Raw genomic sequence first — 20307 nt, forward strand, 5'->3', positions numbered from 1 at the left:
AGGGCAGAACTTTTAAAGTTGGCTTTAAGTTATGGAAGTCACTGTCAGAAGATATCAGAGTATGGCAGACCTCATCATTTTCAACTCTGCTACCAGTTTCTTTGAATAATTTTGTTCTCTGTCACTTCCCCTACCCCTCTACCCCCTTCTGCCCAAGGAAAAAAACATTTAATAAACTAAACAGTTTCTTCAGTGCTTAAGAAAAAAGAAAGTAACCACAGTCCCTTCAAAACAAAGAAGAATGCCAGGGTCACTGCCCATCCCTGTATAGCTTTAAACAAAAATATATTAATAGGATTTCTCTGTAGTACTTCTCCTTTGGGAAGTTCATCTATAAAAGTTCCTTTTGGTAGCAAGCCATTTGTGTCTAGCATTTATGCAATCAAGTCAGGAGCCAAAATGACATGACCAATCCCTATTTTGGGGGTATTATCAGCACTGTGAAAGAGGGTTTGTCTACCTTTTCCACTTTGCTTACCTTTTAAGAGGAAATTCGTTATTTTTTTTTCATTTTAAATGTGTTTCTAATCTTGCTATTTGTTTTTTCCAAGGAGTACAGTTTAGAAAATAGACACTGATTTTAAATAATTCAATTGCTTCCACTGTTGTGTGGTTTGCTTTAAATTCCATGCTTCTATGCCCAAAGCTATGCTTAGAGCAATAGAAAACTTCTAAATAGTTGGACAGGTTTGCTCTTTAATTATGGGGAACCTTTGGCTGGAATGACATTTTCAAGCAATGAGAAGGGGGTTGTTAAAGAAACATTTAAAAAGGGAGGAAATCTTGATGTGTTTCTTGTTCTGAGGTATGCCAACTCTTATGATACTGCTAAGCCAGTTAAAATAGGTTTAAGGCCTAAGGGAGAAAAAAAAAATTGCCAATGTGGAGAGGGGTAGGAAGGCATCTCCTGTCAATACTGATTTTTCTAATTGAGTTGCATGTTTATTCTAACTTCTGTTTCAAGTTTGCTTACAACCTTTGTGGGTTTAGCAAAGTCCTTTAAAAAACGTTAGTAAACAAAGATCTGCAGTACTGCAATAGTAACTCTAACATATTCTGCATGTCAGCTTTGCTCTCTTCTTCCTTGTGCGAGGGCGCTTGCTTCTCCCAGAAAGATCCCCTGCTGCTGTTAGTACTCCATCTGTCTGCCTGCCTCTTGGGCATCCTTCCCATCTTTTTTTGCTTTCTGTTCCCTCTCTTTAATCTAACTCCTTGTAGTCTGCTCCTGTCCATTCCGTTCCATCTGTCTTTAAATTTCCATGCCTACTAGGACTTCCTTTGCATTTGGGTCTCTTCCAGATTCATCATGCTCAGTGCCCTAAACCAGCCCGTACACTTATTTCATGGCATAGAAGTTTAGTGCTAGAAGGTTTTTTTGCTTCTTTCCAAACACAGAAGTCTAACAAGGGCTTGCAAATTCTGCTTAGTAGGTACGTCTCTGTAAATGACTCCACTTCATACTTCTCAGCACAGTTGCACATAGGGCAATATTTTTCTTGTCATTGTCTATTAATAAAAAGAAAACATACCTATAGCCTAACTCACTGTGCTTTCTCTCATTACCTTTAGACATATTTAATCATTTTAAAATCCTTCCAGTCCTTTGGTGTGAACAGAATCATAGGGCAATGAATATCACAAGTTAACCGTGTATTTAAAAAGTGCATTCTTTTAGTAGTGTTAGATGGGCAGACCCTTTCACTTTACTGAACATAAATGAGCACTCAAAACCCTGATTCAGCAAGTGAGCAGCTATACACTTTCAGTTAAATGTGTGCTTATGTACGTTGCTGAATTGGGGCCTAAAGTACATGACACTATATTTTTACTAGCGAAAGGAATTGTGCTGCTAAAACCTCAAAAAATACAACAGTTTTTTGCTGCAGATGCAGTTAAACATGGGCAAGGGCTAAAATGGAAGAAAACAATATTGGAACAAGATGGAATTTTTTTTTTCAAGATCTCCCACAGTTTGCATGAGTAGATCACTGAGAAGTACCTTCTTAATTGTTAAAATACTAAATTACTCTGCAGAAATATATTAGAATAGCCTCATAAATGTGTGAGCAGCACTGTGAAGAAAATTACATCTCATATACTAAAGGGAGTAGACTTTAGCACATGAAAAAATCTAGGGGAACAAATCCTGAGAAGTGGTGTCCACCTGGAGCCTGTCTGTCTGCCTGAGCTGCATGGGGTCCTGGTGCTTCCCTTTTGGCTGCAGTGCCCCTTGGGAATGCCCAAGCCAGGTGCCTTCAGAAGGCTGCCACCTGGCAGGGCACTGCTGCCACAGAGGGAAGCACCAGCCACCCCCGCTCTGCCCACCAACAGCTCGCCCTCTCCTCCTCACGAGTGGCAGGTAAGTAAGCGAGGTGTGTGCACGACACAGGGGTCTAATCGGCCCTAAATTGAAGCATTGTTTTTTTAAAACCCACTGCTTCAATTTAGGGCCCCCGTTTCATCTGCACATGCCAGTAGATAATATATGTGTATTAGAATGCGAATACATGAAGAGGCAGAGTCAAAGTTGATGTACGTCCTTAATTTTACTAGTTCTCAACTTTCTAAATGTTTTCCCGTACAGTTTTTAATGGTGCCTCATAAATGGAATGCTTTGCACAGGGATGCTAAAAAACCTGGCAGATAAATGGGCTCAGAGACTTGCTGCTTTCAGTCTAGCTGCTGAGGATAACATTAAGTTATCCAGCAGTAACTCTCAAGACTTTTACATGAAAGCTCAGTTTTGCTTTAGTTCCTGAAAATGCCTATACTAATTACATCTTTTGCCCAGAATGATATTAGCACCTGCAGTGGGTTAAGGTTTTTCCTTCCATTTTAATTTTGTCCAGTATTCCTTTAATTTTAATCTCTGTCCACAAAACTTGGAGTCTATAATTATTTCTAAGAGATTATCTATGCCCCCCCCCCCCACTTTACTGGCTTTGCATCTTTATAAGATTTCCACCAAATCTTGCTTACTTCTCATCTTCCTTTTAACTTAGCATTGGTGTCATTATAAAAACAGGACTAAATTCATCCCGGGAACACTTTGCTTCAGTGGAATGACATGAGGGATGAATCACTGCCAAACTTATTTGTAACATTAGCTCTTTACTACTATTTTTGCCACATTGTATAATACATACTGATCAAGCACTTTTCATATTTTCTGAATTAACAAGTAAAAAAAAAAAGTGCGCGTATTCTAACGCAGTAGAAACAGAAGATCTTATGATGCAACTCAGAGTCTTTAACTGAGCAGTGATTTCTAGCAATTACTCATTTTTAGAAAGAGAAAATTTCACCCAAATTCTGGATCTTTTAATAATTTGTCTGAAACCTGCACTGATTCACACTTACATAACAACTTTGCATAGCATCATGCATTCATCCTCTGGTCCATAAATGAATAATCATGTATCCAGATAAAAGCACTCATTCTTGTTTCTGGTTGAAAGCTTAGATTCAGTGCTTAAATTTAATAGGAGAAAACCCACTTGCTTCCTAGTTTTAATATGTAATGATATCACAGTAAATAATTATACTGAACTATAAAACAAGCAAATGGATATATTTTTTAAAGCTACAAAGCAACGTTACTATTTTTTCACAAGATCAGCTTTAAAGGGTTCATTTCATTAGCCATACTAAAAAAAATAAGTAAGTTGCAAAACATGCAATCATCTAACTTATCAAATGGGTCTGTCTCAGGAAGTGTCTCCAAATTAACTTCCTCACTGATTATTTTGTTGCTTACTAATGTAGAAGCTAGTAAAGGCCATACTATACATAGGAAAAACAGAACCAAAGACCTGTTTAAAAAAGGCTCGGAGCAAGTTCAAACTAGTATAGGTATTAAAATAGGAGAAAACAACTGTTAGGTTAGTCAAGGGAAATAGAAAGCCTCTGTTCTAAGAAAAGGCCAGAGGAACCTGGCTTGTTTAGTTTGGTAAACCAAAGCTTTGAGAGGGTATAAGGCTGCTTTCTCTTTTTATGTCAGAGGTAAACTGCAGGAAGAGAAAAGACAAAGAGGTATGTAAGCTAAAGGACAATGTTGGTACAAGAACTAATGACTATACACTGATTATTAATAAATTAAAGCTGGAAAATCTTAAACAGTCTTCTAGAAGGATAAAAGCAAACCTAACCCAAGATGGATGGAAGATGGAGACTGATGACTTTGATTCTAGGACATGGTTGCCTGTGAAAGCAGGGGATTAGACTCAATAAACATGCGGTCCCTTCCAGTCCTATGTTCAACATACTGCCCTGCAAAAACATGCATCCAGTCCTCAATTAGATTCTGAATTAGCTGGAGCTAACTGAATGCAGGCCAGCTAGTATAAATAGCTAGGATGGGATAATGGACAGATAAAGTGTTGGTCTGTGAATGTTTGGGTGAATTAAAATTAATTACTTGTGTAGATTTACCCATGTTTTGCCACAGTAACTAAATAATGAGAATGCCAATGATTAAATGATCAACTCTTTGATAGGTTATTAAACTTTAGGTGATTTGAGGCTGAGGACTTTTTTTTAAGACATGTTATGAATATGTAGTAGGAAAACTAACAGTATAAGAAGCAATACCCTGACAATCTGGTGCAGGAAGAGAAGACACCTGAGTGCCTGTCACTTGACTGTCCTGTACTCTGGGAAACCTCCTGGAGGGAGACATGAGTAATTGATGTAGTAAGCATTGCTCATTGCATCTTATTTTTCATTCAGCTTCCAGTCTGCTGTTGTCACATTCACTCTTGGATTCATAGTAAAGGTTTGCATTCAAGTTACTTGTCCTCACTGACTTGTCCTCACTCAGCAGGCTGCTGTCATAACACATCTTTAGCAGCTGAAGCTGTCTAATATAACATGTTTGAATCTTGGGTACAACCCTACTCCCAGGATTTTGAGGGGGATTTTATCAGACTTTATTATTGTAGATTTTTTTATAAAATGTTTTGAGAAATCATGACTTATACAGAAATCTTTGGGAGAAGCTTGAAGTATGTGAACATGGGGTGTAGGGAGGAAGGGTTTAGGTTTAATAGGAACTGGGGACCTTTTGGAACAGGGGGAGCCTGCACAGGAGGCACAACTAACGTGTAAGTGTTGACGGGGGGAGGCATAACTCCATGTCACTGCCACCACCCCTGCCCCCACTGCTGCTGGGTGCTGGCTCTGGCCCTGCTGCAACCGTGTGTCCTGTGCCCTGCTGTCAGTGCAGAAACTCTGCTGCTGCCACCCCTGTTGCTGCCTGGCTCTGACTGGGGTGCAGCCCCACACCCCACTGCCAGCACAGAAATCTGGAGGGGCACATGCCCGCTCCCCCGATGCCTTCCCCATGCTTCTTCACCTAGGACAGGAGGGGTGGTTTCCACTTGAGCGGAAATGGTACCAAACTGCTGACATATAATATTAAAAAACCGGGGGGAAAGCCAACAGGTTTGGAACAGCATACAATTCAGATTAACATACCCAACAGGGGTGAAACCATAAAAAATGGGGATAAGAACCAGGAAGATAAGCATAAGCAAATATCTTTATTAATTAAGAAGTCACACAGAAGAAGCCAAGCAAGCAACAGTAAAATGTACATGTGCTTTTATACGAGCGCTAGAAGCCTAAGCTCAAAGTTGGGGGAACCTGAATTCTTAGCAGTAAATAATGATATTGAAACATGGTGGAATGAAGAAAATCAACCAGATGCTGCGATACCAGAATACAAATTACAGGAAAGAGAGCTCGTATTGGTGGGGGAGTGGTGCTCTACATTGAAGACTCCATTGAATCATATAAGGTTGATTTTTCAACTGATAAGAGAGGTACCATAGAACTTGGTGGATAGAAATTCTGGGTTTCAGTAGGAAAAAGTATCTGTGGATATACAATTGTCCCCCTAGACCAGGATGGCAGAAGCTGAGGGAGACGAGATAGGCTGTGACAGAAGAAAACACAGTAATAATAGGCAACTTCAACTATCTACAAATAGACTGGATCAAGCCAACATCAGGCTGGGATGCAGAGACCAAATTTCTTGAAGTTTTAAAACTGTTTCCTGGAGAAGTTAGTCCTGGAACTTACAGGAGGAAAGGCATTTTTGACCTAGTGCTGAGTAGTGCACAGGATTTGGTGCAAAAGGTAAGTTTTACTGAGCTACTCTACACTAGTGACCACAATGCAACTGGGTTAGACATCCACGAAGTGGGGAGAGAGAAGGGGGAGACTAGAGGAAAATCTACCATTGTAGCCTTTAACTTTAAAAAGGGAGACTACACTAAAATGAGGAAGCTAGTTAGAAGTTAAAAGGGGCCTCTAAGCAGGTGAAGAACAAGCAGTTCCCTTGGTGTTTGCACACGAATACCACAGTGGAGGTGCAGAACAAATGCATACCACCAATCAAAAAGGAAAGATCAAAAGAAAGCCAACATGGTTTAATGGCAAAGTTGTGAGGCAATAAGCAGAAAAAATTATTCTTTCAAAGAGTGGAAGTCAAATCCTAATGAAGAAAAAAAAAGGAGCGTAAGCTGTGGCAAATCAAATGTAAAACTGTAGTAAGATAAGCTAAGAGACTTGGAGAAACTTGCTAGAGGCACAAAAGGTAACAATAAAAACTTTTTAAAGCACATAAGAAGCTGAAGCCCTGCCACAGAGTCAGTTGGGCCTTTGGATGACTGGAGTGTAAAAGGCGCACTAAAGGATGACAGGGCCATTACTTAGAAACTAAATGCATTCTTTGCATCTATCTTCACTGTGGAAGATGCTGAGGAAATTCCCACACCAGATCCATTCATCTGTAGGGACAAGTGCAGCTGGCCCAAACTGAGATTTCAATGCAGTCACAGAGGAAAATGATAAACCAAAGTAGCAAATCACCAGGACCTGACAGCATTCATCTTAGGGTCCTGAAGGAGCTCAGATCAGAAATTCCTGAGAAATTGCTCTTAACTGAAGTATGCAACCTATCACTAAAAACAGCCTTGGTACCAGAGGACTGGAGGGTTGCCAATGTGACTGAAATATTTTTAAAAGGCTCTAAAGAGGGTACAGGGAACTACAAGACAGTAAGCTTAACTTCTGATAATGAAAAACTGGTAGAAACAATGCTAAAAAAGAACTGTTCAGCATATGGATGAATGTGGCTTTGTCAAAGGGAAATTATGCCTCACCAACCTAGAAGATTTATTTGAAGGTATCAATAAGCAAGCAACTGGATGGTACAGTTGTCATATAGTATATTTGGAATTCCAAAAAGCCTTTGACAAGGTTCCCCATCAGAGGCACTTAACTAAATTGGGTAGTCACAGGGTTACAGCAAGTGTTCACTCTTGGATTAGAAATTGGCTTAAAGATAGAAAGTATAAATGGTCAGTTTTGAGGATAGAAAGAAGTAATCAGTGGGGCCCCTAGGGACCTGTGTTGGTATCACTGCTGTTTAACATATCCAGAAATGATTTGGAAAAGGGGATGATTAGCGAGGTGGCCAAATTTGTGAATAACACAAAATTATTCGAAGTAGGAAAGACCAAGGCGGGCTATGTGGAACTACAGAAGGATCTGGCATGACTGAGTGAATAAGCAACTAAATGGCAGAAGAAATTCAAAGTAGGAAAGTGTGAAGTGATGCACCTGCAAAATAACTCAAACTATACCTACACTATAATGGGCTCTACATTAGGTTTACCACACTGGAAAGAGATTTGGGAGTCATTGTGGACAGTTTGCTAAAAATGTCAACTCGGTGCTCAGCAGCTGTCAACAAGACAAACAAAATGTTAGGGATTGAAAGAATTGTAGACAAAACTGAACGTATCATCATGTCGTTTTATAAATCTGAGGTGCATCCGCAACTTGAATGCTGTACTCAGCTCTGTTCCTTACAAAATGCTAAATGGCAAAGAGAAAGGAAATAGGGATTTATTATTTACTCTCTCTCACAACACAAAGACTAGGGGTCAGAAAATGAAAACAACAGGTAGTAGGGAGAGGGTAGCTGGGGTGTGCGCATGGGTGTGGGTGTGGGGTCTGTCTGTATGGCAGTGCAAGGGGGGGTGCATGTGTATGGTGGGCCGTGTGTGTGGGATTCGTACTATGAACATATACACACACACGTGCACACGGTCCCTCCCTCACTGCATGTGTGCGTGCACACACACACCAAGGAAATGGCAGCTACAGGTAGGGGGGAGTGGGAGTGAGCGGGTGCACGGGAGCACAGTAACAGCTGGGTGGGAGTGTGGGGCCCATGCTGGTGTCCTGGGGCCAGCACCATTGGGGGCCCAGGGTGGGGTGGCAGGCAGCAGAAGTGTGGGGCCAGGCCGGCAAGGACTCAATGGAGCCAGGCTGGTTCCCCGCTTTCCCTGCTGTCACAGCCTAGCCTGGCTCCTGCACTCTTTTACCACATGGTTCCTGGCTGCACGGCTGCAACAACAGGACTCAGCAGGAGCCACCCAGCCCAGCCCTGAGGACTAGGGAAATCACCTACGATACTCCCCTGCCTCCCCGCCCCTCCACTCTTATCTGAGTTTAACTCTCCGGTGGAGGGAGGCAGGAACAGCCCCACAGTCCCAGGCCAGAATCCACTGCCAGACAGAGGCTTCCGGTTGGGGTGGGGGATTAAGGGGGACAGGGCAAGGCACGTGTTGCTGCTGCATCCTGCTGGCTTCCCCTGGGTCCTACTGTCCTTGTCTCCTGTTATCTTTGACAGGTAGCCAGGGACAGACAAAAATTAATTTTCTAAATTTTATAGAGGCCCTGTGGGCTGGATAGAATGGCCTGATGGGCTATATTCAGCCCACCCCTGCTTTAGAGCTTATGGAAATTTGGTAGTGGTTGCAGGGATGAGGGGGTGGGAACTTGCTGGTTTCATATTTTCATAGATTTGCATCCTGTGCAGCCTATTTCATCCTTGATATATTTGAATTTGCCCACGCTTGTGTTCTACCCCCTCCTCCCCCCACACCCACTCTTTCCTACCTTTAGCTTGGCAAAAAAAAGTTCCAAATTTGAAAACGAAGCTGCATGCACAGGCACAGGAGTCCCCTCCATTTTTTACTGGGTAAGTGAAAATCCCTTAAGAGCCAATAAACCTGTGTGGCCTGACTGGGTTCACTCGCCTTGTGGTCATTTCTGTTTAATTCTGCCTGACTGGGGACATGTCCTTTTATAACACTTGTAACCCTAACTGGGTCCACTAGTCCATTTACAAGATTTTGAGTAAAAATAGGTCAAGTACAGGCTGAGGTGTGCATTTATTTTTAAGGTTATCAAACTCAGTAAGGTTAGATTTAGGTTGAAGTTGGGGGTGATTTTAATTTCATTTAGATCATTTTTCTGCATCCCAATTCAAGAAAAGAAGCACTGATCCACCTTACTTACTGTCTGAAAACTCAAAAGTATAGTAACCTGATCATTAACATTAATAACTATGAGGTAGAAGTCCTATGTGTCAGTATGAGACCTGCACTTGCTAATGACAACAGAGTGAAATTACAACCTGGAACATTCATCTGCTGTGAAACTGACACGTTTACTTCCCTTTCTCCCACTGCTTTCTTTTTTAATAAATCAATACTTCCTAGAAAATCTTTTGACAGACTTTTAAATATAGCTTTATATTCTGACTGTTTTGTTGAAACATAACATTCCCAACCCTACAGATAGGCATGACTGAAAACACTGCAGTGAACTTGCTTTGCTCAGTTGGTATCCTATGCAGGCAATTGTAATGCATGCTCTATTTATCCTTGGATATTTCATTAACAGCAACATCTGTTATTCAAGTATTAAAAAAAAAGAGAGAGAAAAAACCCTTATTTTCCCAAAGATAAGATCTAGTGCACATAACTGTTGGGGGTAGGAAAATCTTTTATAATCAAATTTAATTTAAACCTGAAGCCTGATGCTAAGAGAATGGTCAAATTGTGTGCCCTTGTAAAGCCATATAGTACTTTATTTGATTTCTTTGGGAGCTGTGTCTGTAGCTGAGGGCAGGCTACAGTTACTCATGCACACACATTCCTCCTCTGTCCTCAGGCCTTCAATTCTACTTTAGTATTCCTCTTCACAAAGTAGGGATTTCTGGAATGACCAGTCCCATCACACTAGATCTCAGTTTTGTCTCCATTTATTAAAATATTTTTAGAATTTAGTATCTTTAATGTCTTAATATCATCATTAATAATCTGGTAATGAGATTGAGTGAATGCTTAAATTTCTGGATGACACAAAGCTGGGTGAAATTGCAGATACTGTGCAGAGCACAGCTAGGATCCAAAATTACCTGAATAGACTGGAGAAATGGTTTTCAATCAATCTGATGAGATCCAACAAAGACAAATGCAAAGTCCTGCACTCAGGACGGAATAATTGCATGAACAGCTACAGCATGTGGAACGACTGGCTAGGCTTCAGCATTGCAGAGAAGGACATGAGGTTACAATAGTCCCTAAGCTGAACATTAGCCAACAGTGTAGTCCTGTTGCAAAAAGAGCCAACAGCATACTGGGTTGTATTAAGAAGCGTGTCACTTGCAGATTAAGGAAAGTAATCCCTTTCCTCTGGGAGTGTCTACATGTCTCCCTATGGTGACACAGCGACACACTATGTTGCCGTATGGCATGCTACAGCAATGTAGAAATCACATGGATCTACACATGATCACCAGCTATGTTGCCATAGTGGTGCACTCCCTGGATATAATGCACTGCTATGGTGATGAAATCTATGTGTACGCTGGGAAATCTAAGTGCGTGCTTCCTGCATGGCACAGTAATTGCCTGTACTGCACTATGCTTTCATACTTCCAAAAAGAAGTACTAAAGCACAGCACCATAGTAATATTGCTGTATGGTGATGTGTAGACATGCCCTCCTTCAGTATTTGTGAGGCCTCATCTGGAGTAAGGAGTTCAGTTTTGGGCCCTGCACCTCAAGAAGGATGTGGGCAGTTTGAAAAGAGTCTAGCATACAGCAACAAAAATGACTGGGGGCCTGGAAAGCAAGACTTAAGAGGAAAGACTGAAAAAAATAGGGTTACTTAGTCTGGAGAAGGGAAGACTGAGCAGGATTTGATAAAGATAATAGTCTTCAAATATCTGAAGGGTGGTTATAGAGAAGAAAAAGATGGGCTTTCCTTTGTGGTCACAGGGGTCAGGAATAGAAACAATGACCTCAAGCTGCAGCAGGGGAAAGTTAGGTTGGAGATTAGGATGAACATAATGATCACCATGAGGATGGTCAAGCATTAGAACAGGCTACTTAGAAAAGTTGTGGAATCTTCATCTTTGTAAGTTTTCAAGAGCAGGCTGGACAGATACCTGGCTGGGATGGTCTAGTTAGGGATGTTCCTGCTGTGGCAGCTGAAAAGTATGTCTGTGTGATAAAGGTGCTTGCTGAAGGCTCTATGAAGATTAGACCAAATGTTTTTCTGTACTTGTTTAGATATTAAGCTATATGTTGTTGCTAAAAGCTTAATTAAAGTTGAAGATGCAGTGAGGCCTTGTATAAAGTAAGGCTTAGTAAATTTAGCAAAGCCTTGAAATAGTAAGGCCCTGTGGCATAGTTAAAATTACTTTATCAAACGAATGCAAGGCTGGTACTGTTATTAGTCAGTCTAAGGACAGTTTAAGTAAAAGGAATCTGAGTGGTTGTACATTATCAGTGTCTTTCAGAAGCTATAAATTAGCTGGAATATCTGGAAACCATTCAGAAGGAAGATGCAGCTCTGTGAAAAGGACTAGTTAGCTGTTGCTTGGATCAGTGGGCCCGTGGACCTCAAAGAGCCCAAGGACTGCATTCCAGGGTCCTTCTCAGTACCCCTCAGACAACGCTGCTCAGGGACACCTGATTTCGCCAAACTTTGTGGAAAGAAGAACTTGCTGTGCATCAGGCATCAGAGAGGACTGCCGATAAACTGCCGACGCAAATTGCTTTTGTTTGTCATCATTTGTCTTGTTACTACGTGTAGTTGTGTTCTTGTTAAGTCAATAAACCTTTCTTACCTTTCTACCCCCGACCACACTCTAAATCCCAAACCTTCGCAAGCGGCTGAGACACCTGCCCCAAGCAGAAGGCTAGACTAGATAATTTTGGAGGTGCCTTCCAGATTTCTTATTGTATGATCCTACAAAATCTTGAAGCATGACATGAAATGTTCTGTCCACCATTTCTTATACCTCTGATTAAGTCTTTACGAATGCTAAGTTCCGTTCTTGCATCATGTTTTCCTTGCAACTTTCTATGACAATAAGTTCCCAGTCTAATTAGATGGTGTGTGCAAAGTACTTCTTTTTCCCAGTTTTGAATTTGCACAATAAACATTTTATGTGATGTCCCATGACACTGAAGTAGTGTTTCTTAACTGGAAGATGGTAGGGTGGGGTAACACCTTAGGCACTAAATTAGCTAATGTCTAAGTGGCTATCTTGCCCTACTTTCTGCCTGACTTAAGACTAACATAGCTAACCACCTTTGATTTGCACTAGAATGTAGGGATATTTAAGGAAAAGGGAAGGGTATAGCTCAGGGTCCTGGAAACTGTTTGCAAATATTCAGAACATAGTTGGAAGTGCACATTACTATATAAAAACAGGAGAATCATGGAAATGTAGAGTCCCACACATGGCTAGTTAAAACAAAAGAAATAAACAGGTACCAGTACTAGAAACAGTAGTGTGGTATATTGTAGAATTTTACTGTACTGTTATGCTGCTGCTATTTAGAGTGAGTAGTAGGCCTCCCAGCATGAGTGAGTTGCAGGGTTTATTCATTAGGGTAAAGGCAACTTGTCAAGTGAGAAAGGATGTGTAGGCATAGAGAAAACAACGCAATTGGCGTACTCCCTGACCATTTGGAAGCAGGGATTTCAAACAACCCTATGCTGTCATTTGTTCCAGCATTAACATGGGCTAAGGTAACCTCCTGATGTACTACTGTCTGCTGAAAAGTGTGTTTAAGGACAGAATAACAAAATATAACGAGCACATAGAGCCACAAGTATACTTCATTGAGTTTACAACTCTCACAAACGTGACACACCTCTCTATAATGCAGTGACTCCTGTTTGCCCTACCTTCACCCTTGTCAGCAGTGATTACCCACAACTTCTGCTGAGTGTAATCCATGTGGAATCTTCACCATGCTGTCTTGCAAGTGATGTAGCTGACTAGATGCTGTCACCTGTTTTCTTGTATTTCTACTGCTACAGCATATCCCCCTTCATACCATTAACTGTCCAGTATGAATTTCAGCCTGGCAAAATTCACTTCACCCAGAATTTTAATGTATAAGGAAAAAGGTATTTTCTCTGGAAGGAATGGGAGGCCATTATCAATCATAATATGGGCATGTGAGCAGTTGCATCTAGGCTGCTGCTGATTCTAGAAAGCTGTCTTCAAGTTTCACTTGTTTGAAGATAAATGAAGGCAAAAGCAACACACAAACACATACCTACAGAATGGTAGGGGGAGAACAGAGAAGTATTTGTGTCTTTAAATGATGGACTACTTGTTTTGACGGTGCCCCTTACCATTAATAAATTGTGTCCAAGTCAAAAACCACCATTTATAGAGTACACTTGACTGCCATCAATTATGCTTCCTTTGAAAAGGGTAAACACCATGAAGACAGATAGAGATGCTTTAAATACGAGTCCCAAACACAGTGGGACATGTAATCTTTAGTCATTTCTGAGATTAGTAGTCACATCATCAGTCTTGCTTCACTTTTCTCTAATATTAAATTATATATTTAATATGCATTACTTTTGTGGTGAAACAAATATGACACGGCCATAAATTTCACAAATTAGTGAAAATTCCATGAAACAGCCTGTCGGGTATAGCTACAATGGCTCTTTAAGGTCTATGGAATATACCGAGTCATTGTTAAGACCTTCATTATACCTCTCCAGCAAACAGACGCGTCTTTTTTTTTTTTTTTAAGCAGGCCAGAACAAAGATACTTAGTTAGATCTCTGAAGCAGAAAAGCAATGCATCAGGAGGTGCATATTAAAACCAGAGTTGGTTAAATGTTTCCTTTTTTTTGATGAAGGAGGGCTGAAATCCCATTATCTGAGGGCTATTATCCACTTCTCCCTTTTCAGCTTACAATTAAGCTCCTTCATCAGTGGTCTTCCAGAACATAATGCTGGACTTTCTTCTTCTCATGAGACCATGTATCCCCGTCTCTGAAGTCTTACACTACTACTGAAATCCCACAAAACTAACAGCTACCAGCAAATTGCTTGTACCTTACAAAATAATCCACAATAGGATCTCTGCCAAACTAATGATCATACATGATATCCAAAATCACTGGTCTTCTCTAGTCCAGGCAAGTACCTGAAAGACTGCCCCCGACTTAATTTATGCGGATAGCTACAGTATAACAATATATGTGCCCTCAAACCAGCAATTACAATTACAGAAAGAAAATGAGAAAGCACTTCTTTCAGTAATCCTCACTAATACTTTAATAAAGATTAGATCAGTCTATGTGCAAAAGTTGAAACTCCTGCAAGCAAAGTATTTGACAGGTAAGTGATATGAAAGAATCCAATAGGATAAAATAAGATTTTTCCACAATATACCCCACCTTTCATTTACCTCTCATCATGCTGTAAACACAAGTTAATTGCCAAAATACCCTTGAGAAGTAAGTCTTACCTCCATTTTAAATATGGCAATGCAAAAGGAAAGAGAGGCCAAGACACACTCAACTTTGAAGCACATGCTGAAGTCCCACTGGCCTCCACTTCATCATGTGTTTAAAGCTATCCTTATTCAGCAAACCACATATGCACATGCAAACACTTGACTTAATCTCGGCTTCAGCAATTTTGGTCCCGTCTTTCCCGCCATGGAAGATGCATTTTATACTGGGACAGTTAGCTATAGTAAAATCCCAGTGGAGACTTGGCAATCTTGTTTTTAACCCCGCTTTAGCTAGTTGAGGCAGTTTACAGGTGAGGAACGTTAGGCTGATCTCAGAAACATAAAAAGGTAAAAAAGCTACCACTGACTTTCTTCACTATCTGTATATCCTAAGGACTTTTTCCCTCCCACAGAACAGATGAAGCCTTACCTTAGATGAAGAAATTGCTTAACATGTGCTGAAGTATGTCCATATTCAAGGTAGCACATTGGTCTCATTATTAAGAGTTTGGCTTTCAAATGATAGCTCTGCCATTGCCTCAATCAAAAAGGGAAAAAATAAAATCAAAGTTAAATTCATTTTTATCTGGTGAAGTATTCATATGGAGTACATTGCTAAGCCATGAGGTACTTCAATAATGTCTGAGGTGCTTCACAGGCTGCACTGACTTTATCCTCACTACCCACTAGGAGCTGGAAAAAATGCTATTCTCTACTGTCCTAATGGGGAACAGAGGCACAAAGAAATTAAATGAGATGTCAAGGGTGACTCAGCTCCCAGTCACAGTCCAGTGCATTAACCGTCCTTCTCTTTGTGCTCTCCTTCCATTTAGACACACCTAGTTACTGCAGTTATGCTCCTAGGTTATCTCTTCACAATGAGGGGTCTGCAGGGCAGTTACTCTTCTGCCTCTGATGCAGTGAATATTCCTTCCAGAGTCACTATAAGACTTTTATAGAGAAGGACAGTACTAAGTTCACTTCCAAAAGCTAGATTAAGAAGTTTATCTATTGAGATACTCGCATGTACCTCATGTACCCTGCATGTAATTACAGTGCATCAGAGCAACCTCCCTGCATGTGTATAGGAGTCCTATAAGCCACAGCATACCACTGAGCTGTGCTTTGGAATGGACTCCAAACTAGCAAGCATATATAAAAGGGAAGACAATTCTTTATATACCTCCCACATTGCTTTCTTAATAGTCAGCTAAAAGGAATGACAAAGATTTTGGCTGAGGTTTAACTTAGGCCAGGGCTGTCCAACTGACAGCCTGTGATGGGTTAAATTGTGGCCCCTGGGCTCTCATCTGGCTTTGTCTCCAGGCCTTCCCTCCTCTGGGTGCTGCTTCCCACCTTTGCCCCAGGGATGGGGCAGTCCAGGGAGCTGAGGCCGTTTCCAGGGCCACTCCTGGGAGTGGGGGGTTGCACGGCAGCTAGGGGGGAAGGGATGTGCCCGTCCAGGTGCACAGTGCAGTGGTGCGTGGGGGGAATGTCCATGTGATACATCTGCTGCACCCCACTAGTGAGGCCCTTGGGTGCTTAGAAGTTGGATAGCCCTGACTTAGGCAAATGAAACCTATCAGATATGTATCCTTATTCAACTACTCTTTAAAAAAAACCACACCATTAGACTTTCCTCTCAGTTAGACAAAGAAAACCAGAAACATTAAAAAAAAAAAAAAAAAGGTGCTTTTCAGTACCCTCTTCCTACTGGAAGCTTAACAACTGAAGGCTTTAATAAACATGCCTTTTTGTTGCTGCTCATCAGAGACAATTGCTTTCTGCAATAAATTTACAACAAAAAGGACAAGGCATATATTAATTTTGTTACTTGCTACTTTGTTGATTTTATTTGACTTTCTGGGGACATCTTTGCACTGTAAGTTGCTAGAATACATTTGCATTAAAACAATGAAAGAAAAAACCCTAAACTGAATTTGTACAACAAAAGATTCTGCCAAATCAAGACACAAGTGAGCAATTAAAATTTCAGCCTGACAAACTGAATTAAATAAAAAGAGTATTTTCCTTATACTTACTATTGTGAGCATGGAAGGGATTATATTAGACTGCACTCCTGCTTTTGTAAGACATACAAACAACTCTAAATTATTAGCCATTAAGCTATACTCACCACCACAAAGTTTGTCAACTAGTAGCTGAATGTGAGACATTTTTGCCCTAATTTTGAACCTGAACAGAGTCCAATCAACTTCAATAGGACTTTTCATGGGTACAGAACATTGTGCTAATAAATCAGGGTACATAAACACACATCTAGAATTTACCCCAACCACAGGATAAACCATACCTATCTTAAAAAAAAAGAACACGCTTATATTCACTCTAAGAAGAGCTGCTAGGGAATGATGTGTTTAAAGAACTGTGGAATATTCTGTACCATCTCAAATGCACATTTTGACATAACAAAAGATAGTTTTGAGAGTGGGCCCCGCCACCCCACATCAATTTTTTCCTTTCCTATCAATGCTGAATTACCAAAAATACTTAAAAAGAAAAGACTCACCCAATCACAAACAATCCAAAGAGCTAAAACAATACACAATTAGTTGAAGCTATTTGGGGTCAGAACCCTAAAGAAAAAAAGAAAATCCAAAATATTTAGTATGTGGAAAAGAAAGCATGCTTCATTCTTTTGTGAGAATCCAAAATGACTCCTGTAGGGCTGCCTCTGTTACGCTTTCCCAGATTTAAAGAGCCCATTAAGTTTGAGTTGAGAGACAGAACAGGAGAAGGGAGGCCTGATCCTGCCTTCCAAGCTCTTAAACACCACGGTCCTAAGGGTCACAGAAACCTTGGTACAGCTCCTGGATATCAATTATAAAAGCATGATATTTAATTTTGTTTGCTTATACTTATTTGCTTTTGTATGATTTATAAATAAAAAATAATCCATGATTCTTTTACAGATGTCAGCTGGCATCAAATTCATTCTGACTTCCTAAAATGGCTCTTTAAGGCTTTTCTGTTTAATTTAAAATAACTTTAAACATATGTTTATGTGCTTCTAGGAGTGGGATCTTAGGATATGTCTTCACAGCAGTCCTGAAGGTTGTTAACTATACTAGGGCTAGCTTTAGACTAGTTAGCTTAGGTTTTGTTGGCTGTGCACCTGTGGTAACATTCATCTTAGCCAATGCCACTTGAAAATGTACCTTAGCTTCCAGGGAAGTTTTGCAGCTGATGCTCAGTTCTGTGCTGAGGTCACTCCCTGTGCTGACTTGAGAAAATAAAGTGTATTATAGGTGTCAATTTTAAGAGGTTACCTATTTCTTGTTTATAGCTTAAAAAGCTCTTGAGAAGCATGCACTTAGGCCCATGTTAGTTCTGATTATGATTTAATCTTGCAACAATTTAGTTCTTAGTTACCTTATTTATTTTGTGGTTGTTGGAAATACTCTTTTGGATTCTGAAGTCCTGTTCTGCTGCCACTTCTCCAGGAAGAATGTTACTACTAACTTGGCTATATATGGCAAAAACATAATAATAACCAAGCTATTACTTATTTTAAGGCCTGCTAGGGCATGTTGGCAAGAATTGCTATAACTGTAGTAACTGCAGTGTAGACATACTTTAACTCCTGATCCTGGTTAAAGACGCCTAAAGACATGCTGACCTTTAAGCACTCAAACAGTTCCACTAAATTCAGTCAAACTCATATTTAAAGTTAAGCACGTGTTTTTTTGTATAGTCTTTGCAGAGTCCAGGTCTCATACGTGATACTAATGGACACGTTCTTAATTGGATTCTAAAAATAACAGAGATATATGCAAAATCTGAAAATAGCATTTTTGGGATTGACTGACTCCCCCCCCAACCCATTAAATAACCAAGCTTCTACTTTCCTTTGTCCATTACAGAACTGTCAAATCTATCATAATTTACTGCAATGCAAAAGAATGCATATTCCATATACATAATATTGCCACTGTAATCCCACAATATTTGTTGTATGCCAAACTACATGGAAGTGAAGTGTTAGATTTCAATAAACCACCTGATAAAATTAGAAGGCTCTGAGACAGTGAGCCAAATTCTGTTCTCATTTACATGTATACAACCTCATTGACTTAATGTCAACACCAGTGATGAGCCACATATTGTGCCAGGGTAAGCCATAGCTTTATTTAAATTGGAGATGAGCCAATCTCAACAGGTTACTAGTAATTCCTGCCATCTAATACACTACAAGGATTAAGTTAGGGTCATGATAATTAACATCATATGGACCAATCTTTGACTTGGAAAAATATAGCAATTTTTAAGTGGTGGTTAATCTTTGTAGTGTTGTCATTTAATTTTAGATAGCTACAAGAATGACCGAGGAAAGCTGAAGACATCATTTTGGAATGCAGTTTTCAAAATGAATGTAGAAGCATCCTTTCAAATTTGGCAAGCTAAATAGTCTCTAACTTGACTGCAAACAAACTACAATACTACACACATAAATGTATATTCAAACCCATCAGTTCTTTCTTCCCCTGTGCTATCCATCCTAATCATTTTCAGACAGAGTAGATTTTTATTATAAATGTTCATGTGTTTTGTTTTGGTTGTTAAACTGCTCACCTGGTAAGCTGTGCATTATTTGCATTTTAACGAGAAAACAATAGTAGGTAAAGGTTTTGAATATTTGCATGCATTTTAATGAGTTAGTTCTAAGGTTTTTCCGTTGTTGTCAGAAATATCGTCATGTATTGAGACAGTCTGCAGCTCTGGCAAGAGACAAGGTCTACCCATTCGTAAGGAGTCCCAGGGGATAGAGATACTGCTTGCTTCACACTTCTAGCCAACAAAAATAATTGAATATCTTCCCCTTGTATGTATTGTCTTACTGTTAAAACTCCAGTGCTTTTTATATGGAGGGTCTGAGGTATTATTACCTGTGCCAGGGCCAGGAAAACCTGTTTTAGTACTTTCTATCTCACTGTGTGTCTGGCTTATCATTTGAGCAGCACACGAAGGAACACAAATGTGCCAAATGCTTTAGATTCCAAACTCAATAAAATAGCCCAATGACTTTTACTAGACTGAAACTCCTTCCTGATGCTGAGAAAAAGGATGAGGGGACTGGGATGCCATGTGCTCAGATGCAAATGTCCAGAATGTATATCAGCCTCGTGCGGACAGAAATACAAAGTGATGTAAAAATGGGGTACCAAAAGCTTATAAAAGTATACAAAAATATCTACCTCCAGATAGAGCTTATTGGGCCCTGCCCCAACATCCATGGAAGTGAATCCCACTACCTTTTAGGGAATTGAATTGGGTCCTATATTCTCACTTTTGGTTTACTTGGGTAGCCATATGCAGGTTGAATAGTTCTGTACAGCAAGCTCTGAAGCACTCTACATTGCTGCTCCTACTGCTAAAGTAGAGCAGCAACAAGTGTTCCTACTCCTTATGCTCTTCAGTGTTCTATGCAGCATGAGCAAAAGCATCAAGGCTAGCACCTTTGTTTTGGGCCCTGTATAGAGTTGTCAACGTTCATAGAATCAGAGAATCATAGAATCAATGAGTTGGAAGGAACCTAGACAGATCATCGAGTCCGACCCCCTGCCATGGGCAGCACTGGAGGTGAGGGGGTCATAAGACCCCAGCCAGGTGCCCATCCAGTCTCCTCTTGAAGATT

At 40.3% G+C, this 20307-nt stretch overlaps 1 long non-coding RNA gene across 1 annotated transcript in view; it reads right to left on the reverse strand.

The window, feature by feature from the left end:
- Positions 1–12021: 12021 nt before the first annotated feature.
- Positions 12022–20307, reverse strand: part of LOC109324123 — a 13428-nt gene continuing 5142 nt past the window's right edge. Inside the window, exons 2-3 of the long non-coding RNA XR_002104860.1 lie at positions 14217–14220; positions 12022–12032 (exon numbers count right to left, since the gene is read on the reverse strand). This is a non-coding gene — a long non-coding RNA (uncharacterized LOC109324123). The remainder of the gene's footprint in view (positions 12033–14216; positions 14221–20307) is intronic.

This window comes from Crocodylus porosus, unplaced genomic scaffold (genome assembly GCF_001723895.1).
Source record: "Crocodylus porosus isolate Cpor-Errol unplaced genomic scaffold, CroPor_comp1, whole genome shotgun sequence".
Lineage (NCBI taxonomy): Eukaryota > Metazoa > Chordata > Crocodylia > Crocodylidae > Crocodylus > Crocodylus porosus.